Source organism: Hyla sarda, unplaced genomic scaffold, assembly GCF_029499605.1.
Source record: "Hyla sarda isolate aHylSar1 unplaced genomic scaffold, aHylSar1.hap1 scaffold_1592, whole genome shotgun sequence".
NCBI lineage: Eukaryota > Metazoa > Chordata > Amphibia > Anura > Hylidae > Hyla > Hyla sarda.
In genome coordinates this window covers 1-27,393 of record NW_026608228.1, presented here as the reverse complement: position 1 = coordinate 27,393, position 27,393 = coordinate 1, and the positions used below count along the sequence as shown (strand labels likewise).

General features: G+C 45.0%; 9 non-coding genes and 1 pseudogene across 9 annotated transcripts; all 10 read right to left on the bottom strand.

The window, feature by feature from the left end:
- Positions 1–1,330: 1,330 nt before the first annotated feature.
- On the bottom strand, positions 1,331–1,521 carry LOC130310727 (U2 spliceosomal RNA). Its single transcript, XR_008859215.1, has one exon. It is a non-coding gene; the product is annotated as a U2 spliceosomal RNA (small nuclear RNA).
- Positions 1,522–3,607: 2,086 nt separating this feature from the next.
- LOC130310708 (U2 spliceosomal RNA) lies at positions 3,608–3,798 on the bottom strand. Its single transcript, XR_008859196.1, has one exon. It is a non-coding gene; the product is annotated as a U2 spliceosomal RNA (small nuclear RNA).
- Positions 3,799–5,858: 2,060 nt separating this feature from the next.
- On the bottom strand, positions 5,859–6,049 carry LOC130310707 (U2 spliceosomal RNA). The gene has a single exon (XR_008859195.1). It is a non-coding gene; the product is annotated as a U2 spliceosomal RNA (small nuclear RNA).
- Positions 6,050–8,131: 2,082 nt separating this feature from the next.
- LOC130310736 (U2 spliceosomal RNA) lies at positions 8,132–8,322 on the bottom strand. Its single transcript, XR_008859221.1, has one exon. It is a non-coding gene; the product is annotated as a U2 spliceosomal RNA (small nuclear RNA).
- A 7,999-nt stretch (positions 8,323–16,321) lies between these two features.
- Positions 16,322–16,512, bottom strand: LOC130310732 (U2 spliceosomal RNA). The gene has a single exon (XR_008859219.1). It is a non-coding gene; the product is annotated as a U2 spliceosomal RNA (small nuclear RNA).
- A 692-nt stretch (positions 16,513–17,204) lies between these two features.
- On the bottom strand, positions 17,205–17,364 carry LOC130310733 (U2 spliceosomal RNA; annotated as a pseudogene).
- A 2,094-nt stretch (positions 17,365–19,458) lies between these two features.
- Positions 19,459–19,649, bottom strand: LOC130310735 (U2 spliceosomal RNA). The gene has a single exon (XR_008859220.1). It is a non-coding gene; the product is annotated as a U2 spliceosomal RNA (small nuclear RNA).
- A 2,080-nt stretch (positions 19,650–21,729) lies between these two features.
- Positions 21,730–21,920, bottom strand: LOC130310728 (U2 spliceosomal RNA). Its single transcript, XR_008859216.1, has one exon. It is a non-coding gene; the product is annotated as a U2 spliceosomal RNA (small nuclear RNA).
- Positions 21,921–24,012: 2,092 nt separating this feature from the next.
- On the bottom strand, positions 24,013–24,203 carry LOC130310717 (U2 spliceosomal RNA). Its single transcript, XR_008859205.1, has one exon. It is a non-coding gene; the product is annotated as a U2 spliceosomal RNA (small nuclear RNA).
- Positions 24,204–26,285: 2,082 nt separating this feature from the next.
- Positions 26,286–26,476, bottom strand: LOC130310706 (U2 spliceosomal RNA). Its single transcript, XR_008859194.1, has one exon. It is a non-coding gene; the product is annotated as a U2 spliceosomal RNA (small nuclear RNA).
- Between the last annotated feature and the right edge of the window lie 917 nt (positions 26,477–27,393).

Sequence of the window (27,393 nt, the reverse complement as noted above, 5' to 3'; positions counted from 1 at the left end):
TGATGTCAGTGGTATTGAGTGACATCACAGCACAGTGCTAAGGCTCCTGGGCCTGGACACAGCAGCGGCTGCAATATCTCAACGGAGAATACGTTTATATATATGTGTGTGTGTGCGCGTATATATATATATATATATATATATATATATATATATATATTTCTCCGCCGAAATCACTTTTAAACCCATTTCCACCTTTTTTTCCCTTCTCTTCCTCTTACTTTTTTTTCACGTTTTTTTACGTTTTTCTCCTTTTCGCCTCTTTTCTGGGCGTATTATTCTTCTTTTTCTTCTTTTTTTTCGTCTAATGCATACCCCATCAGTGCAGCAATGCTTATTCAATACCGCCAGCAGATGGAGACACTGGGGGATAATTTTCTAAGGATTTATACTGATTTTTCCTGTCTGAATTTGTCGCACAGAAAGTTGCAGGCCAAATATGTGTGACATTTCTGCGACTTTAGCTTCTAGAGCATTTTTACAACATTATACATAGGTGCTGAATACATAAAAAGCGACTGTTCAGCGACAGACAAGTCGCATCGGCTGAAAGTAGGCCAGAATGTCAGTCCATGTTGGAGCAGGTTTAGATACAGTCTAAAGTATAGATCTCAAAGTCTGTGCACAGAATTTAGCAAGGGCCTCGCACCTTCTGATGCATCAGGTAGGTGCACAATAGCATAGCCTAACCCTCTGTACTTTGGTCTATATTGATGCGGGACATAGACAGCCAGCTGATGACCAATCCATTAGTGCAATGGATGGCTGGAAGCATTTGTCTTTGCCTTTGCAATACCACAGAAGCAATGCATGGTCAATGTACAGCAATGACACACCTGTGTGAACAGCCAGGAGACCCCCCCCATGTTATGTTACATAGTTACATAGTTAGTACGGTCGAAAAAAGACATATGTCCATCAAGTTCAACCAGGGAATTAAGGGGTAGGGGTGTGGCGCGATATTGGGGAAGGGATGAGATTTTATATTTCTTCATAAGCATTAATCTTATTTTGTCAATTAGGAACATTCAGCACCCACCCGCTATCAAGGCAGCTGCCTATCATGTCATGCCCTACCTGCACAGGTGTGCTGGCTACTCAAATGATCCAATTAAGGAGGCCATTTAGTCAGCAGCAGCAGAAGTCCTGTGCCTGGACGCTCCAACAGCGGCCAGACACAAGCAGAAGCAGAAGCAGCAGAAGCAGCAGCAGCACCACCTTTTGTTTTTTGGCTGCAGCAGCAGCAGCAAGGCCCACAGGGCTGGCTAGCTGGCTAGCCAGCAAGCAGGTAGCAATGAAAGTAGGAATCTTTCTTTTTAACCCTGTAAGGGGGTGGTGCACTGTACCCGAAGATACTGCCATATCAGGTCAATGCATAGGGCGACGGAAGCAAGCTTCGAAATCGGCCCCCGTTCTCAAAAATCCATTTAATATATGGTCCCCAGATAGGGGACGTATCAGATATTAAACTGATAAGAACAGATACTACACTTGATCTTAGCCAAAAGGCCGAGAAGCGATAACCGTGAAAGGGGCGGGCCCAACAAGGTCCCCTTCATGGGCACTATCACTGCTTGCTGTCAGGGAGGCTGCCAGACAATTTTCCATGCACACTCTGGGCTGGGGGGCAGTCAACCACCAGTACACACAGCAGAACCTAAACCCATACCATTATTGCTAAGCAGCAAGACAGGGGCCCATTGCACTCCCACGGGGCCTTTTTAAATGCAATCCATAACCCGGATTTGCCAGGAACCCTTCTTACTCCTCCTACTTGCATGTGACACTGGGCTTAGGATCTGCATAGGAAACACACACACAAGCACACACCTACCTTTGTTGCCTGCAGATGCCTCCTTGGCTGTCCCCAAACGGTATCAAACCAACACCCACGGGAAGCTGTAAGCATAGAGGACATGCCTGCACCCCATTGGACTTACCTGTGTGGGTTAAATCCGGGTTATTTGACAACCTATGGCGGTGATGGTTCTGCTCAGGCAGAGCAGTGCTGATGCTCCTCATAAAGCTGTCGCTGCTGTGAAGGTTCTAGGTGACATCACAAATCCCTATGGTTACATACACAACAAAGCTGGGTTGTTGTTGTTTACACTCTGCAAGGCCTGTGGAAGTGAGTGACATCATAGCACTGTAGTTCTGAGGGTTCTAGATGGATGCAACAATCTCCTGTTGCTTCTATGAAGGCCATAATAGACGACATCACCAAACAGCTCCATAGTCACATACACAGCAAAGGAGAGATGTTGTTTACACCTAGTGATGTCAGTGGTATTGAGTGACATCACAGCACAGTGCTAAGGCTCCTGGGCCTGGACACAGCAGCGGCTGCAATATCTCAACGGAGAATACGTTTATATATATGTGTGTGTGTGCGCGTATATATATATATATATATATATATATATATATATATATATATTTCTCCGCCGAAATCACTTTTAAACCCATTTCCACCTTTTTTTCCCTTCTCTTCCTCTTACTTTTTTTTCACGTTTTTTTACGTTTTTCTCCTTTTCGCCTCTTTTCTGGGCGTATTATTCTTCTTTTTCTTCTTTTTTTTCGTCTAATGCATACCCCATCAGTGCAGCAATGCTTATTCAATACCGCCAGCAGATGGAGACACTGGGGGATAATTTTCTAAGGATTTATACTGATTTTTCCTGCCTGAATTTGTCGCACAGAAAGTTGCAGGCCAAATATGTGTGACATTTCTGCGACTTTAGCTTCTAGAGCATTTTTACAACATTATACATAGGTGCTGAATACATAAAAAGCGACTGTTCAGCGACAGACAAGTCGCATCGGCTGAAAGTAGGCCAGAATGTCAGTCCATGTTGGAGCAGGTTTAGATACAGTCTAAAGTATAGATCTCAAAGTCTGTGCACAGAATTTAGCAAGGGCCTCGCACCTTCTGATGCATCAGGTAGGTGCACAATAGCATAGCCTAACCCTCTGTACTTTGGTCTATATTGATGCGGGACATAGACAGCCAGCTGATGACCAATCCATTAGTGCAATGGATGGCTGGAAGCATTTGTCTTTGCCTTTGCAATACCACAGAAGCAATGCATGGTCAATGTACAGCAATGACACACCTGTGTGAACAGCCAGGAGACCCCCCCCATGTTATGTTACATAGTTACATAGTTAGTACGGTCGAAAAAAGACATATGTCCATCAAGTTCAACCAGGGAATTAAGGGGTAGGGGTGTGGCGCGATATTGGGGAAGGGATGAGATTTTATATTTCTTCATAAGCATTAATCTTATTTTGTCAATTAGGAACATTCAGCACCCACCCGCTATCAAGGCAGCTGCCTATCATGTCATGCCCTACCTGCACAGGTGTGCTGGCTACTCAAATGATCCAATTAAGGAGGCCATTTAGTCAGCAGCAGCAGAAGTCCTGTGCCTGGACGCTCCAACAGCGGCCAGACACAAGCAGAAGCAGAAGCAGCAGAAGCAGCAGCAGCACCACCTTTTGTTTTTTGGCTGCAGCAGCAGCAGCAAGGCCCACAGGGCTGGCTAGCTGGCTAGCCAGCAAGCAGGTAGCAATGAAAGTAGGAATCTTTCTTTTTAACCCTGTAAGGGGGTGGTGCACTGTACCCGAAGATACTGCCATATCGGGTCAATGCATAGGGCGACGGAAGCAAGCTTCGAAATCGGCCCCCGTTCTCAAAAATCCATTTAATATATGGTCCCCAGATAGGGGACGTATCAGATATTAAACTGATAAGAACAGATACTACACTTGATCTTAGCCAAAAGGCCGAGAAGCGATAACCGTGAAAGGGGCGGGCCCAACAAGGTCCCCTTCATGGGCACTATCACTGCTTGCTGTCAGGGAGGCTGCCAGACAATTTTCCATGCACACTCTGGGCTGGGGGGCAGTCAACCACCAGTACACACAGCAGAACCTAAACCCATACCATTATTGCTAAGCAGCAAGACAGGGGCCCATTGCACTCCCACGGGGCCTTTTTAAATGCAATCCATAACCCGGATTTGCCAGGAACCCTTCTTACTCCTCCTACTTGCATGTGACACTGGGCTTAGGATCTGCATAGGAAACACACACACAAGCACACACCTACCTTTGTTGCCTGCAGATGCCTCCTTGGCTGTCCCCAAACGGTATCAAACCAACACCCACGGGAAGCTGTAAGCATAGAGGACATGCCTGCACCCCATTGGACTTACCTGTGTGGGTTAAATCCGGGTTATTTGACAACCTATGGCGGTGATGGTTCTGCTCAGGCAGAGCAGTGCTGATGCTCCTCATAAAGCTGTCGCTGCTGTGAAGGTTCTAGGTGACATCACAAATCCCTATGGTTACATACACAACAAAGCTGGGTTGTTGTTGTTTACACTCTGCAAGGCCTGTGGAAGTGAGTGACATCATAGCACTGTAGTTCTGAGGGTTCTAGATGGATGCAACAATCTCCTGTTGCTTCTATGAAGGCCATAATAGACGACATCACCAAACAGCTCCATAGTCACATACACAGCAAAGGAGAGATGTTGTTTACACCTAGTGATGTCAGTGGTATTGAGTGACATCACAGCACAGTGCTAAGGCTCCTGGGCCTGGACACAGCAGCGGCTGCAATATCTCAACGGAGAATACGTTTATATATATGTGTGTGTGTGCGCGTATATATATATATATATATATATATTTCTCCGCCGAAATCACTTTTAAACCCATTTCCACCTTTTTTTCCCTTCTCTTCCTCTTACTTTTTTTTCACGTTTTTTTACGTTTTTCTCCTTTTCGCCTCTTTTCTGGGCGTATTATTCTTCTTTTTCTTCTTTTTTTTCGTCTAATGCATACCCCATCAGTGCAGCAATGCTTATTCAATACCGCCAGCAGATGGAGACACTGGGGGATAATTTTCTAAGGATTTATACTGATTTTTCCTGTCTGAATTTGTCGCACAGAAAGTTGCAGGCCAAATATGTGTGACATTTCTGCGACTTTAGCTTCTAGAGCATTTTTACAACATTATACATAGGTGCTGAATACATAAAAAGCGACTGTTCAGCGACAGACAAGTCGCATCGGCTGAAAGTAGGCCAGAATGTCAGTCCATGTTGGAGCAGGTTTAGATACAGTCTAAAGTATAGATCTCAAAGTCTGTGCACAGAATTTAGCAAGGGCCTCGCACCTTCTGATGCATCAGGTAGGTGCACAATAGCATAGCCTAACCCTCTGTACTTTGGTCTATATTGATGCGGGACATAGACAGCCAGCTGATGACCAATCCATTAGTGCAATGGATGGCTGGAAGCATTTGTCTTTGCCTTTGCAATACCACAGAAGCAATGCATGGTCAATGTACAGCAATGACACACCTGTGTGAACAGCCAGGAGACCCCCCCCATGTTATGTTACATAGTTACATAGTTAGTACGGTCGAAAAAAGACATATGTCCATCAAGTTCAACCAGGGAATTAAGGGGTAGGGGTGTGGCGCGATATTGGGGAAGGGATGAGATTTTATATTTCTTCATAAGCATTAATCTTATTTTGTCAATTAGGAACATTCAGCACCCACCCGCTATCAAGGCAGCTGCCTATCATGTCATGCCCTACCTGCACAGGTGTGCTGGCTACTCAAATGATCCAATTAAGGAGGCCATTTAGTCAGCAGCAGCAGAAGTCCTGTGCCTGGACGTTCCAACAGCGGCCAGACACAAGCAGAAGCAGAAGCAGCAGAAGCAGCAGCAGCACCACCTTTTGTTTTTTGGCTGCAGCAGCAGCAGCAAGGCCCACAGGGCTGGCTAGCTGGCAAGCAGGTAGCAATGAAAGTAGGAATCTTTCTTTTTAACCCTGTAAGGGGGTGGTGCACTGTACCCGAAGATACTGCCATATCGGGTCAATGCATAGGGCGACGGAAGCAAGCTTCGAAATCGGCCCCCGTTCTCAAAAATCCATTTAATATATGGTCCCCAGATAGGGGACGTATCAGATATTAAACTGATAAGAACAGATACTACACTTGATCTTAGCCAAAAGGCCGAGAAGCGATAACCGTGAAAGGGGCGGGCCCAACAAGGTCCCCTTCATGGGCACTATCACTGCTTGCTGTCAGGGAGGCTGCCAGACAATTTTCCATGCACACTCTGGGCTGGGGGGCAGTCAACCACCAGTACACACAGCAGAACCTAAACCCATACCATTATTGCTAAGCAGCAAGACAGGGGCCCATTGCACTCCCACGGGGCCTTTTTAAATGCAATCCATAACCCGGATTTGCCAGGAACCCTTCTTACTCCTCCTACTTGCATGTGACACTGGGCTTAGGATCTGCATAGGAAACACACACACAAGCACACACCTACCTTTGTTGCCTGCAGATGCCTCCTTGGCTGTCCCCAAACGGTATCAAACCAACACCCACGGGAAGCTGTAAGCATAGAGGACATGCCTGCACCCCATTGGACTTACCTGTGTGGGTTAAATCCGGGTTATTTGACAACCTATGGCGGTGATGGTTCTGCTCAGGCAGAGCAGTGCTGATGCTCCTCATAAAGCTGTCGCTGCTGTGAAGGTTCTAGGTGACATCACAAATCCCTATGGTTACATACACAACAAAGCTGGGTTGTTGTTGTTTACACTCTGCAAGGCCTGTGGAAGTGAGTGACATCATAGCACTGTAGTTCTGAGGGTTCTAGATGGATGCAACAATCTCCTGTTGCTTCTATGAAGGCCATAATAGACGACATCACCAAACAGCTCCATAGTCACATACACAGCAAAGGAGAGATGTTGTTTACACCTAGTGATGTCAGTGGTATTGAGTGACATCACAGCACAGTGCTAAGGCTCCTGGGCCTGGACACAGCAGCGGCTGCAATATCTCAACGGAGAATACGTTTATATATATGTGTGTGTGTGCGCGTATATATATATATATATATATATATATATATATATATATTTCTCCGCCGAAATCACTTTTAAACCCATTTCCACCTTTTTTTCCCTTCTCTTCCTCTTACTTTTTTTTCACGTTTTTTTACGTTTTTCTCCTTTTCGCCTCTTTTCTGGGCGTATTATTCTTCTTTTTCTTCTTTTTTTTCGTCTAATGCATACCCCATCAGTGCAGCAATGCTTATTCAATACCGCCAGCAGATGGAGACACTGGGGGATAATTTTCTAAGGATTTATACTGATTTTTCCTGTCTGAATTTGTCGCACAGAAAGTTGCAGGCCAAATATGTGTGACATTTCTGCGACTTTAGCTTCTAGAGCATTTTTACAACATTATACATAGGTGCTGAATACATAAAAAGCGACTGTTCAGCGACAGACAAGTCGCATCGGCTGAAAGTAGGCCAGAATGTCAGTCCATGTTGGAGCAGGTTTAGATACAGTCTAAAGTATAGATCTCAAAGTCTGTGCACAGAATTTAGCAAGGGCCTCGCACCTTCTGATGCATCAGGTAGGTGCACAATAGCATAGCCTAACCCTCTGTACTTTGGTCTATATTGATGCGGGACATAGACAGCCAGCTGATGACCAATCCATTAGTGCAATGGATGGCTGGAAGCATTTGTCTTTGCCTTTGCAATACCACAGAAGCAATGCATGGTCAATGTACAGCAATGACACACCTGTGTGAACAGCCAGGAGACCCCCCCCATGTTATGTTACATAGTTACATAGTTAGTACGGTCGAAAAAAGACATATGTCCATCAAGTTCAACCAGGGAATTAAGGGGTAGGGGTGTGGCGCGATATTGGGGAAGGGATGAGATTTTATATTTCTTCATAAGCATTAATCTTATTTTGTCAATTAGGAACATTCAGCACCCACCCGCTATCAAGGCAGCTGCCTATCATGTCATGCCCTACCTGCACAGGTGTGCTGGCTACTCAAATGATCCAATTAAGGAGGCCATTTAGTCAGCAGCAGCAGAAGTCCTGTGCCTGGACGCTCCAACAGCGGCCAGACACAAGCAGAAGCAGAAGCAGCAGAAGCAGCAGCAGCACCACCTTTTGTTTTTTGGCTGCAGCAGCAGCAGCAAGGCCCACAGGGCTGGCTAGCTGGCTAGCCAGCAAGCAGGTAGCAATGAAAGTAGGAATCTTTCTTTTTAACCCTGTAAGGGGGTGGTGCACTGTACCCGAAGATACTGCCATATCGGGTCAATGCATAGGGCGACGGAAGCAAGCTTCGAAATCGGCCCCCGTTCTCAAAAATCCATTTAATATATGGTCCCCAGATAGGGGACGTATCAGATATTAAACTGATAAGAACAGATACTACACTTGATCTTAGCCAAAAGGCCGAGAAGCGATAACCGTGAAAGGGGCGGGCCCAACAAGGTCCCCTTCATGGGCACTATCACTGCTTGCCGTCAGGGAGGCTGCCAGACAATTTTCCATGCACACTCTGGGCTGGGGGGCAGTCAACCACCAGTACACACAGCAGAACCTAAACCCATACCATTATTGCTAAGCAGCAAGACAGGGGCCCATTGCACTCCCACGGGGCCTTTTTAAATGCAATCCATAACCCGGATTTGCCAGGAACCCTTCTTACTCCTCCTACTTGCATGTGACACTGGGCTTAGGATCTGCATAGGAAACACACACACAAGCACACACCTACCTTTGTTGCCTGCAGATGCCTCCTTGGCTGTCCCCAAACGGTATCAAACCAACACCCACGGGAAGCTGTAAGCATAGAGGACATGCCTGCACCCCATTGGACTTACCTGTGTGGGTTAAATTGGAGATTTTCCTATCCTAGGTGACGGAAAATATAGATTTTATGAAAGACAGGAGGCGAGCATTATAGTGCATTTCTTTCTTTACTGCGGGAAATATAGCAGCAACATTAAAACGTTTTTTCAATAGTTAACAAGAAAAACTTTGAGGTACACAAATGTACAGGTGTTAATCATAGGTAGTACAACCTAGCATGCTGTATCTAGTAGTACCCAATGAGCATACGGCCCAGGTAATATAAACCCTGCACTAACACAACTAACCCTCTTTCTTTGATGAGCCACTTAAAAAGAACGTTCATATGAAGAAAAATATATGCTAAAGTCTATGAAACTGGAACAACTTGAAGACTGAAATTTTTCTGAAAGGAAGCCTCCGTCAAACGGAAATGTTCATTCATCTGTGAATCTGAAGAAAAACTTGAACAAGGAACGAGAAGATGATCCAAAAGGAACAGAAATAACCCAGATAGGTCCACATGTCCTGGCGATTAGTAGGCTGAAATAAAATAAAAATGGTTAGTGGGTGGGAAAACGGGAGGGATAATGCTCGCCTCCTGTCTTTCATAAAATCTATATTTTCCGTCACCTAGGATAGGAAAATCTCCAATTTTATGACAAGACAGGAGGGCTTCGCATTATAGTGCATGTTCAAAGCTTAAGATATATCTATTATAATGACTCACATCTAAATAATAAATAATCAACTACATTTAAAACTCTAAAACAGAGACATAGAAACATGGTGTTCAGGTCTGAAATAGAAAGATTTAAAAGTGGATTCAGATGACCAGTTGGCTGCTTTAAGGAGATCTGATAGTGATCCCCCAGATTGAATGAGTTTAGTAGAAACAGCGCTTCTGGTGGAATGTGCTCCAAATTTTGATATATCAATATTAGCCATGGCCATGACTGATTTAATCCATCTGGCTAAGGTAGAAGAAGAAACCGGTAAGTGTGGTTTACAATAAGAAATAAGAAGTTGAGAATGAGAAGGATGGCGGATAGATTTTGTCTTGTTCTCATAAGCGAGTAGACAGCGGACAACACAGAGTTTATCATTGTGAGGGAAAGCCGGATAGAACACCTGGTGAATATTGGTTTTGGTTCTTCTATGAACCGAAAAGGACACCCCTTGAGGAGAGAACTGTCTATGAGAAATATCTAGAGCCTTGACATCCGAAATTCTTTTAATTGAGATGAGGCAAAGTAAAGTGGAAAGTTTAAAAGATAAGAGTTTTAAGGACAATGAATCATTATCCTCCCAACTCGTAAAAAGATCAAGAAGAAGATTAACATCCCAAGTGGATTGATATCTAGGAGTCGGGGGTCGTCTAAAACGAATCCCTTTAAGTAATTTGCAAACCAAAGGATGTTTACCGATGGAAATGGAATTAACGGGAGTATGATAAAAGGAAATAGCTGAACGATAGAGATTTATAGTACGGTATGCTTTATCCGCATTAAAGGCATCCGAAAGATAATTCAGAATGTGTGGGATAGGTGCAGATAAGGGATCCAATTCCCGTTGTATGCACCAATCAGCCCAAAGTTTCCAGGCTGATCTGTAAGCAACCCTGGTACCTGGGGCCCAGGCATCCGAAAGAATTTCTCTAGTTGTATGAGAAAATTCTGTCTCTGTGGGAGATGTCCTGAAATTAACCATGCCACTAAAGGAAGTTGATGGGATAATACTAGAGGATGAGAGTTCCCTAGTGGATCTAGCAGGAGATTCTGGAAGATGGGAAGAACCCTTGGGAAATCGATCAGCATACCCAAAATCTGTGGGAACCATGGTTGAGAAGGCCACCATGGAGTTATCAGAACTACAGTTGCTTTCTGCATAGCAACCTGGACCAGAAATCTGGGAATCAGATTGAATGGGGGGAAGGCATATAGTGTTTTCTGTGGCCAAATTTGAATGAAGGCGTCCGTCCCTGCTGATTCCGGATCCGGACGCCAACTGAAGAACCGTGGGATCTGACGGTTGAGTCTGGATGCAAACAGGTCCAGATACAAAGGACCCCAAATCTGTTGTATTTGTTGGAAAACGCAATGATCCAACATCCAGTCGCTGGAGTCTTTCAAATAACGTGAATTCCAGTCTGCTATGGTGTTGGAGAGACCTGGAAGATATTCGGCCTTGAGAGTAATGTCCCTGTCCAAGCAGAAGTGCCATAGGTCCTTGGCTATATTGGACAACATAGAGGATTGTGTTCCTCCTAGGCGATTGATATATTGAACCGCCGAAATATTGTCCATACGAAGTAAGACACATTGTTGAAACTTGTCCTTCGCGAAACTCTTCAGAGCAAAGAAACCCGCTAAGAGTTCTAAACAGTTGATGTGATATTGGGTCTCTGAGGATGACCATTTGCCCCCAGTGGAGAGAGGACCACAACGAGCTCCCCAACCAAGGAGACTCGCGTCTGACTCCAAAATCAAGTCTGGAAGGGAATTGAAAATCGCTTTCCCGTTCCATTCTTGTATGTGTTGAAGCCACCATAAGAGTTCCTCTCTGGCTTCTGAAGAAAGAGGAACCTCGTCCGAATACCCAAGACCTTCTCTTAGATGTTGGATTTTCAGACGCTGCAATGCCCGATAATGTAATGGGGCTGGGAATATAGCTTGAATGGATGCGGAAAGAAGTCCCACGATACGTGCTATGGAACGAAGAGAAATGAGATCCTTGTTGAGAAGTGACCGTATTTCTTTGCGGATAGTCTTCAATTTCTTCATGGGAAGACTCAATAAAGCTGATCGGGTATTGATCAAAAATCCCAAAAATTCCAGTTCTTGAGAAGGAATAAGGATTGACTTGTCGATATTGATTAGAAATCCTAATTCGGTCAGGAGTGATAGCGTCCACTCCATGTGGGAATAAGCTTGATGGACTGAATTGGCCATAATAAGGATGTCGTCCAAATATATTATAAGACGAATCCCCCTTGATCGTAAAAGAGCCACTACTGGTTTCATTAGCTTGGTGAAACACCAAGGGGCCGAAGAGAGTCCGAATGGGAGGCAAGTGAATTGCCATTTTGTGTCGTTCCAAATAAATTGGAGTAAGGGTTGACAAGATGGATGAATTGGGACTGTAAGATATGCGTCCTTCAGGTCGATTTTTATCAACCAATCGTTCTGAAGAAGGATATCCCTGAGAAGATGGATGCCTTCCATCTTGAAATGACGATAGCATATGAAATTGTTTAATATTTTTAAATTTATAACTGGACGATAACCTGAATCTTTCTTTTTTACCAAGAACAGGTTGCTGACAAAACCTGGGGAATTTAATGGGACCGGGATAATGGCTTGTTTGGAATAAAGGTCTTTTATTTCTGATTGTATCAGAATCTGATCCTCTTTTGTAAAATGAATAGGATGAGGAATCTCTGTCTGTATAGGACTGGCTATGAGTTCTATTTGGTAACCTTTCACAGTATTGAGGATCCATTGGTCGGAAGAGATCCCAGCCCAAAGGTGGGAAAAAAGAAGGAGTCTTCCGCCCACTGGAGGATGGGAAGAAAGATTGGGAGGGAGTCTTACCTTGGGGTCTGGAACGTGTGTATCCTCGTTGTCCTCTCGGTCTCCATGGACGTGCCCGGTAAGGGAAGAAGGGTTGTGGTTGTGGTTGAGGGGGAGGGATGTGGAAGGAAGCTCTGTCTGTCTGGTAAGAGGGGCCTCTATATTGTGCTCTATATTGGGGATATCGGCCGGGAAAACGGCCCCTACTTCTCCCGGCCCTTCCAAAAATTTTTGAGGGGAAAACTTTTTTGAGGGATGACTGGGCTTTGTCTAGTGATGAGAAAAGGCCCACGTATTTCGATATTTCTTTAATAAACTGTTCTCCAAAGAGAAAACCTCCTGTGGGGGAAGGAGGTTGAGTGGTAGCTAAGTGGGTCAATTGAGGATCTAGCTTTAATAATATTGATCGTCTCCTTTCAGTACAGAAAGCTTCATTAATGTTACCAAAAAGGCATATAGCCCTCTGTATCCAACCCCTAAGAGTGTTAGCATCCACCATAGTGCCAGAATTATAAGCATTCTCAGTAATTTCCATAATTTTTGTCAGGGGGCCTAATAAATCTAAAAATTTGTCCTGGCAAATTTTGAAATTTCGGTCCATACCTTTTTTGGGATTTTTACCCGATTTTTGAATATATCTTACTAGAATTGGATCTAGTTCGGGTGTTTGGGCAGCATTCAAGGGTAATGTGGGTCTTGGACACTCTGCTCTAAGTTTATTTCTATCTTTACTGTCCAAACTTTTTCTTATCCAATAAGATATGAATTCCTCTATTTCGGGATTAGGCGTCCACTCCCCAGATCTGGGATGTACTATTTGGGAGGGGTCAAAAAAGGGAAGTCCTTGACCATCTAGGATGGTGGACTCAGAAAAATTATTAGAACTATCAAAATAAATGTCTACACCCTCATTATTTTCAGGTACATATGAGGGGTCTTCAACATCCGACAATTCGGAGTAATTGTCTGCCATATCATTTTCATCCTCATATAAAACAGTATCATCACCCTCATTAATCTCGTAGTAGTCCGAGGGGTTAACAGTATCTGAGGCAAAAGTGACCCGTTTATTAGAGTTCTCCTCCCGGGTAGAGGGTATGGGATGGGATTTTTCCGCATCATGTTCATGGTTACTGGTGGAAGGCAAATCAGCATTAGTTTGTAAACCTCTGGCACTGGTAACTATTTTCCTTTGTTTATTAGCAAGGAGGTTGTCATGAGATACATGTCTCCTTTTTGCAGAGCATTTTTTAGCCTGCTGCGTCTGATGTTCTTTATGTGCAGACGTTTGAGAGATAGCCATAGCAACAGATTTGACTAAAGATTCCTGCATAGCTGCCATAGCATTATTAACAGCAGAATGTACGGACCTAGAAACAGAGTGGTCCACTAATAATTGAATTTGGTCATTAGACATTGTTTCAGGGTTAGAAGCCTCCATCCTATTTAAGAATTAATTAATTCAGTCAGTGACCAAAAGAAACAATATATATATTTGAAGTATAATAGAGTACTCTATATGTAGGTAAACTAGGCTATAACCAGTGAGAAGTGACCCAGTTTATAAAATAATGAATTAACAATTAATATTATAGTGAATGACTGTTAAAAGAATAGCAAATAATTCTCTATAAACTGTCCTGAAAAGGACAGTTAAAATAGAAAGGAGTATATATATATATATATAAATACACTGCAGGAGCACTGGCTGGACTGAGGAGACAGTGACTGAGCTGTGAGCTGCTGTGAGGTGAAGACGCGTCTGACAGGATAAAGGCGGGAGTGGTTTGAAGTGATCACCACTTCAGACCAAATCTCGCGACACTACGCTGTGTCTGCAAGATTACGCTCGCATGAGGGAGAAAGGCTGTGTGTGTGAAGAGAAAACTGTGACCTAGCAGAGGGGTCGCCGGTGATAACAGGAGTTATAGATAAGAGGGAAAGATTAGGAACGGAACAGTAATGTTAACAGCAAACGGAAGGGAAAGAGAAAAAAGGAATAAAAGGAGTGAATAGAAGATATGCAATGAAAGTATGGGTTAATGAATGATAATGGAAAATAGGAAATATACAATATAGTAAAATATATATTCACTATACACTGCAATAAGTATGGAATAGAATGGGTACTTATCTGAAGTGTAGCAGCAAAGAAAGAGGGTTAGTTGTGTTAGTGCAGGGTTTATATTACCTGGGCCGTATGCTCATTGGGTACTACTAGATACAGCATGCTAGGTTGTACTACCTATGATTAACACCTGTACATTTGTGTACCTCAAAGTTTTTCTTGTTAACTATTGAAAAAACGTTTTAATGTTGCTGCTATATTTCCCGCAGTAAAGAAAGAAATGCACTATAATGCGAAGCCCTCCTGTCTTGTCATAAAATCCGGGTTATTTGACAACCTATGGCGGTGATGGTTCTGCTCAGGCAGAGCAGTGCTGATGCTCCTCATAAAGCTGTCGCTGCTGTGAAGGTTCTAGGTGACATCACAAATCCCTATGGTTACATACACAACAAAGCTGGGTTGTTGTTGTTTACACTCTGCAAGGCCTGTGGAAGTGAGTGACATCATAGCACTGTAGTTCTGAGGGTTCTAGATGGATGCAACAATCTCCTGTTGCTTCTATGAAGGCCATAATAGACGACATCACCAAACAGCTCCATAGTCACATACACAGCAAAGGAGAGATGTTGTTTACACCTAGTGATGTCAGTGGTATTGAGTGACATCACAGCACAGTGCTAAGGCTCCTGGGCCTGGACACAGCAGCGGCTGCAATATCTCAACGGAGAATACGTTTATATATATGTGTGTGTGTGCGCGTATATATATATATATATATATATATATATATATATATATATATTTCTCCGCCGAAATCACTTTTAAACCCATTTCCACCTTTTTTTCCCTTCTCTTCCTCTTACTTTTTTTTCACGTTTTTTTACGTTTTTCTCCTTTTCGCCTCTTTTCTGGGCGTATTATTCTTCTTTTTCTTCTTTTTTTTCGTCTAATGCATACCCCATCAGTGCAGCAATGCTTATTCAATACCGCCAGCAGATGGAGACACTGGGGGATAATTTTCTAAGGATTTATACTGATTTTTCCTGTCTGAATTTGTCGCACAGAAAGTTGCAGGCCAAATATGTGTGACATTTCTGCGACTTTAGCTTCTAGAGCATTTTTACAACATTATACATAGGTGCTGAATACATAAAAAGCGACTGTTCAGCGACAGACAAGTCGCATCGGCTGAAAGTAGGCCAGAATGTCAGTCCATGTTGGAGCAGGTTTAGATACAGTCTAAAGTATAGATCTCAAAGTCTGTGCACAGAATTTAGCAAGGGCCTCGCACCTTCTGATGCATCAGGTAGGTGCACAATAGCATAGCCTAACCCTCTGTACTTTGGTCTATATTGATGCGGGACATAGACAGCCAGCTGATGACCAATCCATTAGTGCAATGGATGGCTGGAAGCATTTGTCTTTGCCTTTGCAATACCACAGAAGCAATGCATGGTCAATGTACAGCAATGACACACCTGTGTGAACAGCCAGGAGACCCCCCCCATGTTATGTTACATAGTTACATAGTTAGTACGGTCGAAAAAAGACATATGTCCATCAAGTTCAACCAGGGAATTAAGGGGTAGGGGTGTGGCGCGATATTGGGGAAGGGATGAGATTTTATATTTCTTCATAAGCATTAATCTTATTTTGTCAATTAGGAACATTCAGCACCCACCCGCTATCAAGGCAGCTGCCTATCATGTCATGCCCTACCTGCACAGGTGTGCTGGCTACTCAAATGATCCAATTAAGGAGGCCATTTAGTCAGCAGCAGCAGAAGTCCTGTGCCTGGACGCTCCAACAGCGGCCAGACACAAGCAGAAGCAGAAGCAGCAGAAGCAGCAGCAGCACCACCTTTTGTTTTTTGGCTGCAGCAGCAGCAGCAAGGCCCACAGGGCTGGCTAGCTGGCTAGCCAGCAAGCAGGTAGCAATGAAAGTAGGAATCTTTCTTTTTAACCCTGTAAGGGGGTGGTGCACTGTACCCGAAGATACTGCCATATCGGGTCAATGCATAGGGCGACGGAAGCAAGCTTCGAAATCGGCCCCCGTTCTCAAAAATCCATTTAATATATGGTCCCCAGATAGGGGACGTATCAGATATTAAACTGATAAGAACAGATTTTTTTTTTTTTTTTTTTTTTTTTATCTAAAGCCGAGGAACGTGCTTTCGATTCACCCAAAGTGCAAGAAAAAGTGCAAACGTGTTACACTAAAAAAACGTGCACAAAGGATGCGGTCTATCGCAAGCCCTTCTCCGATAGGAGAGAGGCCCCCCAACAAACCTTACCCTTCGCCTCCGGACCAAAAGGTACCTGCGAGGTTCCAGGTTCGATGTCCCTTTTCGCCGAAGCTACTAGGGGACCACAAATGCTCCCGGCATCCCCCTTGGCGTTAGCCAAGGTATCTGCCCGCAGAGCCGATTACGGTAGGTACCCTGCGAAGCAGGAGTACCCGGGGTGTTTGCAGGGAGGTGCGGAACCTAATGGCCACACACACCTCCCCTAGACCGCCAGGAGGGACACCCAGAAGGGCTACCGCATCCTGACAAATCCTGTGAACACACAACACGCAAAAAGTGACACAGTGAGACAAAAAATAAATAAATAAGTGAATGTGTGCAGATATACTGCCCGGACATCCGGCCGGATCTATAAAAATTTCTCTGATCCTAGCCAGAAGGCCGGGAATCAAGAGGTGAGTGCCACAAGGTGAAGAGATTATGGTGCCCGTGCTTCAACTCAGTGAGCCTATTCTCCCAGTGAGTTTCGGCACCTCGGGGTCACCACTCCCCGAGGCACAAAAGTACCTCGGCTCTAGACCCTCTCAGCCTCATGGCGAGACCCGGAGGGAACAGGTCACATCGGGGCAGCCGTCGAGCTGATTCCTCAGAACCAGCCCCGGAAAGCCCTGGTACACCTGCATCCTCCATGCAGCACCCATCCCCACCAGCATGAAAACTGATAAGAACAGATACTACACTTGATCTTAGCCAAAAGGCCGAGAAGCGATAACCGTGAAAGGGGCGGGCCCAACAAGGTCCCCTTCATGGGCACTATCACTGCTTGCTGTCAGGGAGGCTGCCAGACAATTTTCCATGCACACTCTGGGCTGGGGGGCAGTCAACCACCAGTACACACAGCAGAACCTAAACCCATACCATTATTGCTAAGCAGCAAGACAGGGGCCCATTGCACTCCCACGGGGCCTTTTTAAATGCAATCCATAACCCGGATTTGCCAGGAACCCTTCTTACTCCTCCTACTTGCATGTGACACTGGGCTTAGGATCTGCATAGGAAACACACACACAAGCACACACCTACCTTTGTTGCCTGCAGATGCCTCCTTGGCTGTCCCCAAACGGTATCAAACCAACACCCACGGGAAGCTGTAAGCATAGAGGACATGCCTGCACCCCATTGGACTTACCTGTGTGGGTTAAATCCGGGTTATTTGACAACCTATGGCGGTGATGGTTCTGCTCAGGCAGAGCAGTGCTGATGCTCCTCATAAAGCTGTCGCTGCTGTGAAGGTTCTAGGTGACATCACAAATCCCTATGGTTACATACACAACAAAGCTGGGTTGTTGTTGTTTACACTCTGCAAGGCCTGTGGAAGTGAGTGACATCATAGCACTGTAGTTCTGAGGGTTCTAGATGGATGCAACAATCTCCTGTTGCTTCTATGAAGGCCATAATAGACGACATCACCAAACAGCTCCATAGTCACATACACAGCAAAGGAGAGATGTTGTTTACACCTAGTGATGTCAGTGGTATTGAGTGACATCACAGCACAGTGCTAAGGCTCCTGGGCCTGGACACAGCAGCGGCTGCAATATCTCAACGGAGAATACGTTTATATATATGTGTGTGTGTGCGCGTATATATATATATATATATATATATATATATATATATATATATATATATATTTCTCCGCCGAAATCACTTTTAAACCCATTTCCACCTTTTTTTCCCTTCTCTTCCTCTTACTTTTTTTTCACGTTTTTTTACGTTTTTCTCCTTTTCGCCTCTTTTCTGGGCGTATTATTCTTCTTTTTCTTCTTTTTTTTCGTCTAATGCATACCCCATCAGTGCAGCAATGCTTATTCAATACCGCCAGCAGATGGAGACACTGGGGGATAATTTTCTAAGGATTTATACTGATTTTTCCTGTCTGAATTTGTCGCACAGAAAGTTGCAGGCCAAATATGTGTGACATTTCTGCGACTTTAGCTTCTAGAGCATTTTTACAACATTATACATAGGTGCTGAATACATAAAAAGCGACTGTTCAGCGACAGACAAGTCGCATCGGCTGAAAGTAGGCCAGAATGTCAGTCCATGTTGGAGCAGGTTTAGATACAGTCTAAAGTATAGATCTCAAAGTCTGTGCACAGAATTTAGCAAGGGCCTCGCACCTTCTGATGCATCAGGTAGGTGCACAATAGCATAGCCTAACCCTCTGTACTTTGGTCTATATTGATGCGGGACATAGACAGCCAGCTGATGACCAATCCATTAGTGCAATGGATGGCTGGAAGCATTTGTCTTTGCCTTTGCAATACCACAGAAGCAATGCATGGTCAATGTACAGCAATGACACACCTGTGTGAACAGCCAGGAGACCCCCCCCATGTTATGTTACATAGTTACATAGTTAGTACGGTCGAAAAAAGACATATGTCCATCAAGTTCAACCAGGGAATTAAGGGGTAGGGGTGTGGCGCGATATTGGGGAAGGGATGAGATTTTATATTTCTTCATAAGCATTAATCTTATTTTGTCAATTAGGAACATTCAGCACCCACCCGCTATCAAGGCAGCTGCCTATCATGTCATGCCCTACCTGCACAGGTGTGCTGGCTACTCAAATGATCCAATTAAGGAGGCCATTTAGTCAGCAGCAGCAGAAGTCCTGTGCCTGGACGCTCCAACAGCGGCCAGACACAAGCAGAAGCAGAAGCAGCAGAAGCAGCAGCAGCACCACCTTTTGTTTTTTAGCTGCAGCAGCAGCAGCAAGGCCCACAGGGCTGGCTAGCTGGCTAGCCAGCAAGCAGGTAGCAATGAAAGTAGGAATCTTTCTTTTTAACCCTGTAAGGGGGTGGTGCACTGTACCCGAAGATACTGCCATATCGGGTCAATGCATAGGGCGACGGAAGCAAGCTTCGAAATCGGCCCCCGTTCTCAAAAATCCATTTAATATATGGTCCCCAGATAGGGGACGTATCAGATATTAAACTGATAAGAACAGATACTACACTTGATCTTAGCCAAAAGGCCGAGAAGCGATAACCGTGAAAGGGGCGGGCCCAACAAGGTCCCCTTCATGGGCACTATCACTGCTTGCTGTCAGGGAGGCTGCCAGACAATTTTCCATGCACACTCTGGGCTGGGGGGCAGTCAACCACCAGTACACACAGCAGAACCTAAACCCATACCATTATTGCTAAGCAGCAAGACAGGGGCCCATTGCACTCCCACGGGGCCTTTTTAAATGCAATCCATAACCCGGATTTGCCAGGAACCCTTCTTACTCCTCCTACTTGCATGTGACACTGGGCTTAGGATCTGCATAGGAAACACACACACAAGCACACACCTACCTTTGTTGCCTGCAGATGCCTCCTTGGCTGTCCCCAAACGGTATCAAACCAACACCCACGGGAAGCTGTAAGCATAGAGGACATGCCTGCACCCCATTGGACTTACCTGTGTGGGTTAAATCCGGGTTATTTGACAACCTATGGCGGTGATGGTTCTGCTCAGGCAGAGCAGTGCTGATGCTCCTCATAAAGCTGTCGCTGCTGTGAAGGTTCTAGGTGACATCACAAATCCCTATGGTTACATACACAACAAAGCTGGGTTGTTGTTGTTTACACTCTGCAAGGCCTGTGGAAGTGAGTGACATCATAGCACTGTAGTTCTGAGGGTTCTAGATGGATGCAACAATCTCCTGTTGCTTCTATGAAGGCCATAATAGACGACATCACCAAACAGCTCCATAGTCACATACACAGCAAAGGAGAGATGTTGTTTACACCTAGTGATGTCAGTGGTATTGAGTGACATCACAGCACAGTGCTAAGGCTCCTGGGCCTGGACACAGCAGCGGCTGCAATATCTCAACGGAGAATACGTTTATATATATGTGTGTGTGTGCGCGTATATATATATATATATATATATATATATATATATATTTCTCCGCCGAAATCACTTTTAAACCCATTTCCACCTTTTTTTCCCTTCTCTTCCTCTTACTTTTTTTTCACGTTTTTTTACGTTTTTCTCCTTTTCGCCTCTTTTCTGGGCGTATTATTCTTCTTTTTCTTCTTTTTTTTCGTCTAATGCATACCCCATCAGTGCAGCAATGCTTATTCAATACCGCCAGCAGATGGAGACACTGGGGGATAATTTTCTAAGGATTTATACTGATTTTTCCTGTCTGAATTTGTCGCACAGAAAGTTGCAGGCCAAATATGTGTGACATTTCTGCGACTTTAGCTTCTAGAGCATTTTTACAACATTATACATAGGTGCTGAATACATAAAAAGCGACTGTTCAGCGACAGACAAGTCGCATCGGCTGAAAGTAGGCCAGAATGTCAGTCCATGTTGGAGCAGGTTTAGATACAGTCTAAAGTATAGATCTCAAAGTCTGTGCACAGAATTTAGCAAGGGCCTCGCACCTTCTGATGCATCAGGTAGGTGCACAATAGCATAGCCTAACCCTCTGTACTTTGGTCTATATTGATGCGGGACATAGACAGCCAGCTGATGACCAATCCATTAGTGCAATGGATGGCTGGAAGCATTTGTCTTTGCCTTTGCAATACCACAGAAGCAATGCATGGTCAATGTACAGCAATGACACACCTGTGTGAACAGCCAGGAGACCCCCCCCATGTTATGTTACATAGTTACATAGTTAGTACGGTCGAAAAAAGACATATGTCCATCAAGTTCAACCAGGGAATTAAGGGGTAGGGGTGTGGCGCGATATTGGGGAAGGGATGAGATTTTATATTTCTTCATTAGCATTAATCTTATTTTGTCAATTAGGAACATTCAGCACCCACCCGCTATCAAGGCAGCTGCCTATCATGTCATGCCCTACCTGCACAGGTGTGCTGGCTACTCAAATGATCCAATTAAGGAGGCCATTTAGTCAGCAGCAGCAGAAGTCCTGTGCCTGGACGCTCCAACAGCGGCCAGACACAAGCAGAAGCAGAAGCAGCAGAAGCAGCAGCAGCACCACCTTTTGTTTTTTGGCTGCAGCAGCAGCAGCAAGGCCCACAGGGCTGGCTAGCTGGCTAGCCAGCAAGCAGGTAGCAATGAAAGTAGGAATCTTTCTTTTTAACCCTGTAAGGGGGTGGTGCACTGTACCCGAAGATACTGCCATATCGGGTCAATGCATAGGGCGACGGAAGCAAGCTTCGAAATCGGCCCCCGTTCTCAAAAATCCATTTAATATATGGTCCCCAGATAGGGGACGTATCAGATATTAAACTGATAAGAACAGATACTACACTTGATCTTAGCCAAAAGGCCGAGAAGCGATAACCGTGAAAGGGGCGGGCCCAACAAGGTCCCCTTCATGGGCACTATCACTGCTTGCTGTCAGGGAGGCTGCCAGACAATTTTCCATGCACACTCTGGGCTGGGGGGCAGTCAACCACCAGTACACACAGCAGAACCTAAACCCATACCATTATTGCTAAGCAGCAAGACAGGGGCCCATTGCACTCCCACGGGGCCTTTTTAAATGCAATCCATAACCCGGATTTGCCAGGAACCCTTCTTACTCCTCCTACTTGCATGTGACACTGGGCTTAGGATCTGCATAGGAAACACACACACAAGCACACACCTACCTTTGTTGCCTGCAGATGCCTCCTTGGCTGTCCCCAAACGGTATCAAACCAACACCCACGGGAAGCTGTAAGCATAGAGGACATGCCTGCACCCCATTGGACTTACCTGTGTGGGTTAAATCCGGGTTATTTGACAACCTATGGCGGTGATGGTTCTGCTCAGGCAGAGCAGTGCTGATGCTCCTCATAAAGCTGTCGCTGCTGTGAAGGTTCTAGGTGACATCACAAATCCCTATGGTTACATACACAACAAAGCTGGGTTGTTGTTGTTTACACTCTGCAAGGCCTGTGGAAGTGAGTGACATCATAGCACTGTAGTTCTGAGGGTTCTAGATGGATGCAACAATCTCCTGTTGCTTCTATGAAGGCCATAATAGACGACATCACCAAACAGCTCCATAGTCACATACACAGCAAAGGAGAGATGTTGTTTACACCTAGTGATGTCAGTGGTATTGAGTGACATCACAGCACAGTGCTAAGGCTCCTGGGCCTGGACACAGCAGCGGCTGCAATATCTCAACGGAGAATACGTTTATATATATGTGTGTGTGTGCGCGTATATATATATATATATATATATATATATATATATATATATATATATATTTCTCCGCCGAAATCACTTTTAAACCCATTTCCACCTTTTTTTCCCTTCTCTTCCTCTTACTTTTTTTTCACGTTTTTTTACGTTTTTCTCCTTTTCGCCTCTTTTCTGGGCGTATTATTCTTCTTTTTCTTCTTTTTTTTCGTCTAATGCATACCCCATCAGTGCAGCAATGCTTATTCAATACCGCCAGCAGATGGAGACACTGGGGGATAATTTTCTAAGGATTTATACTGATTTTTCCTGTCTGAATTTGTCGCACAGAAAGTTGCAGGCCAAATATGTGTGACATTTCTGCGACTTTAGCTTCTAGAGCATTTTTACAACATTATACATAGGTGCTGAATACATAAAAAGCGACTGTTCAGCGACAGACAAGTCGCATCGGCTGAAAGTAGGCCAGAATGTCAGTCCATGTTGGAGCAGGTTTAGATACAGTCTAAAGTATAGATCTCAAAGTCTGTGCACAGAATTTAGCAAGGGCCTCGCACCTTCTGATGCATCAGGTAGGTGCACAATAGCATAGCCTAACCCTCTGTACTTTGGTCTATATTGATGCGGGACATAGACAGCCAGCTGATGACCAATCCATTAGTGCAATGGATGGCTGGAAGCATTTGTCTTTGCCTTTGCAATACCACAGAAGCAATGCATGGTCAATGTACAGCAATGACACACCTGTGTGAACAGCCAGGAGACCCCCCCCATGTTATGTTACATAGTTACATAGTTAGTACGGTCGAAAAAAGACATATGTCCATCAAGTTCAACCAGGGAATTAAGGGGTAGGGGTGTGGCGCGATATTGGGGAAGGGATGAGATTTTATATTTCTTCATAAGCATTAATCTTATTTTGTCAATTAGGAACATTCAGCACCCACCCGCTATCAAGGCAGCTGCCTATCATGTCATGCCCTACCTGCACAGGTGTGCTGGCTACTCAAATGATCCAATTAAGGAGGCCATTTAGTCAGCAGCAGCAGAAGTCCTGTGCCTGGACGCTCCAACAGCGGCCAGACACAAGCAGAAGCAGAAGCAGCAGAAGCAGCAGCAGCACCACCTTTTGTTTTTTGGCTGCAGCAGCAGCAGCAAGGCCCACAGGGCTGGCTAGCTGGCTAGCCAGCAAGCAGGTAGCAATGAAAGTAGGAATCTTTCTTTTTAACCCTGTAAGGGGGTGGTGCACTGTACCCGAAGATACTGCCATATCGGGTCAATGCATAGGGCGACGGAAGCAAGCTTCGAAATCGGCCCCCGTTCTCAAAAATCCATTTAATATATGGTCCCCAGATAGGGGACGTATCAGATATTAAACTGATAAGAACAGATACTACACTTGATCTTAGCCAAAAGGCCGAGAAGCGATAACCGTGAAAGGGGCGGGCCCAACAAGGTCCCCTTCATGGGCACTATCACTGCTTGCTGTCAGGGAGGCTGCCAGACAATTTTCCATGCACACTCTGGGCTGGGGGGCAGTCAACCACCAGTACACACAGCAGAACCTAAACCCATACCATTATTGCTAAGCAGCAAGACAGGGGCCCATTGCACTCCCACGGGGCCTTTTTAAATGCAATCCATAACCCGGATTTGCCAGGAACCCTTCTTACTCCTCCTACTTGCATGTGACACTGGGCTTAGGATCTGCATAGGAAACACACACACAAGCACACACCTACCTTTGTTGCCTGCAGATGCCTCCTTGGCTGTCCCCAAACGGTATCAAACCAACACCCACGGGAAGCTGTAAGCATAGAGGACATGCCTGCACCCCATTGGACTTACCTGTGTGGGTTAAATCCGGGTTATTTGACAACCTATGGCGGTGATGGTTCTGCTCAGGCAGAGCAGTGCTGATGCTCCTCATAAAGCTGTCGCTGCTGTGAAGGTTCTAGGTGACATCACAAATCCCTATGGTTACATACACAACAAAGCTGGGTTGTTGTTGTTTACACTCTGCAAGGCCTGTGGAAGTGAGTGACATCATAGCACTGTAGTTCTGAGGGTTCTAGATGGATGCAACAATCTCCTGTTGCTTCTATGAAGGCCATAATAGACGACATCACCAAACAGCTCCATAGTCACATACACAGCAAAGGAGAGATGTTGTTTACACCTAGTGATGTCAGTGGTATTGAGTGACATCACAGCACAGTGCTAAGGCTCCTGGGCCTGGACACAGCAGCGGCTGCAATATCTCAACGGAGAATACGTTTATATATATGTGTGTGTGTGCGCGTATATATATATATATATATATATATATATATATATATATTTCTCCGCCGAAATCACTTTTAAACCCATTTCCACCTTTTTTTCCCTTCTCTTCCTCTTACTTTTTTTTCACGTTTTTTTACGTTTTTCTCCTTTTCGCCTCTTTTCTGGGCGTATTATTCTTCTTTTTCTTCTTTTTTTTCGTCTAATGCATACCCCATCAGTGCAGCAATGCTTATTCAATACCGCCAGCAGATGGAGACACTGGGGGATAATTTTCTAAGGATTTATACTGATTTTTCCTGTCTGAATTTGTCGCACAGAAAGTTGCAGGCCAAATATGTGTGACATTTCTGCGACTTTAGCTTCTAGAGCATTTTTACAACATTATACATAGGTGCTGAATACATAAAAAGCGACTGTTCAGCGACAGACAAGTCGCATCGGCTGAAAGTAGGCCAGAATGTCAGTCCATGTTGGAGCAGGTTTAGATACAGTCTAAAGTATAGATCTCAAAGTCTGTGCACAGAATTTAGCAAGGGCCTCGCACCTTCTGATGCATCAGGTAGGTGCACAATAGCATAGCCTAACCCTCTGTACTTTGGTCTATATTGATGCGGGACATAGACAGCCAGCTGATGACCAATCCATTAGTGCAATGGATGGCTGGAAGCATTTGTCTTTGCCTTTGCAATACCACAGAAGCAATGCATGGTCAATGTACAGCAATGACACACCTGTGTGAACAGCCAGGAGACCCCCCCCATGTTATGTTACATAGTTACATAGTTAGTACGGTCGAAAAAAGACATATGTCCATCAAGTTCAACCAGGGAATTAAGGGGTAGGGGTGTGGCGCGATATTGGGGAAGGGATGAGATTTTATATTTCTTCATAAGCATTAATCTTATTTTGTCAATTAGGAACATTCAGCACCCACCCGCTATCAAGGCAGCTGCCTATCATGTCATGCCCTACCTGCACAGGTGTGCTGGCTACTCAAATGATCCAATTAAGGAGGCCATTTAGTCAGCAGCAGCAGAAGTCCTGTGCCTGGACGCTCCAACAGCGGCCAGACACAAGCAGAAGCAGAAGCAGCAGAAGCAGCAGCAGCACCACCTTTTGTTTTTTGGCTGCAGCAGCAGCAGCAAGGCCCACAGGGCTGGCTAGCTGGCTAGCCAGCAAGCAGGTAGCAATGAAAGTAGGAATCTTTCTTTTTAACCCTGTAAGGGGGTGGTGCACTGTACCCGAAGATACTGCCATATCGGGTCAATGCATAGGGCGACGGAAGCAAGCTTCGAAATCGGCCCCCGTTCTCAAAAATCCATTTAATATATGGTCCCCAGATAGGGGACGTATCAGATATTAAACTGATAAGAACAGATACTACACTTGATCTTAGCCAAAAGGCCGAGAAGCGATAACCGTGAAAGGGGCGGGCCCAACAAGGTCCCCTTCATGGGCACTATCACTGCTTGCTGTCAGGGAGGCTGCCAGACAATTTTCCATGCACACTCTGGGCTGGGGGGCAGTCAACCACCAGTACACACAGCAGAACCTAAACCCATACCATTATTGCTAAGCAGCAAGACAGGGGCCCATTGCACTCCCACGGGGCCTTTTTAAATGCAATCCATAACCCGGATTTGCCAGGAACCCTTCTTACTCCTCCTACTTGCATGTGACACTGGGCTTAGGATCTGCATAGGAAACACACACACAAGCACACACCTACCTTTGTTGCCTGCAGATGCCTCCTTGGCTGTCCCCAAACGGTATCAAACCAACACCCACGGGAAGCTGTAAGCATAGAGGACATGCCTGCACCCCATTGGACTTACCTGTGTGGGTTAAATCCGGGTTATTTGACAACCTATGGCGGTGATGGTTCTGCTCAGGCAGAGCAGTGCTGATGCTCCTCATAAAGCTGTCGCTGCTGTGAAGGTTCTAGGTGACATCACAAATCCCTATGGTTACATACACAACAAAGCTGGGTTGTTGTTGTTTACACTCTGCAAGGCCTGTGGAAGTGAGTGACATCATAGCACTGTAGTTCTGAGGGTTCTAGATGGATGCAACAATCTCCTGTTGCTTCTATGAAGGCCATAATAGACGACATCACCAAACAGCTCCATAGTCACATACACAGCAAAGGAGAGATGTTGTTTACACCTAGTGATGTCAGTGGTATTGAGTGACATCACAGCACAGTGCTAAGGCTCCTGGGCCTGGACACAGCAGCGGCTGCAATATCTCAACGGAGAATACGTTTATATATATGTGTGTGTGTGCGCGTATATATATATATATATATATATATATATATATATATTTCTCCG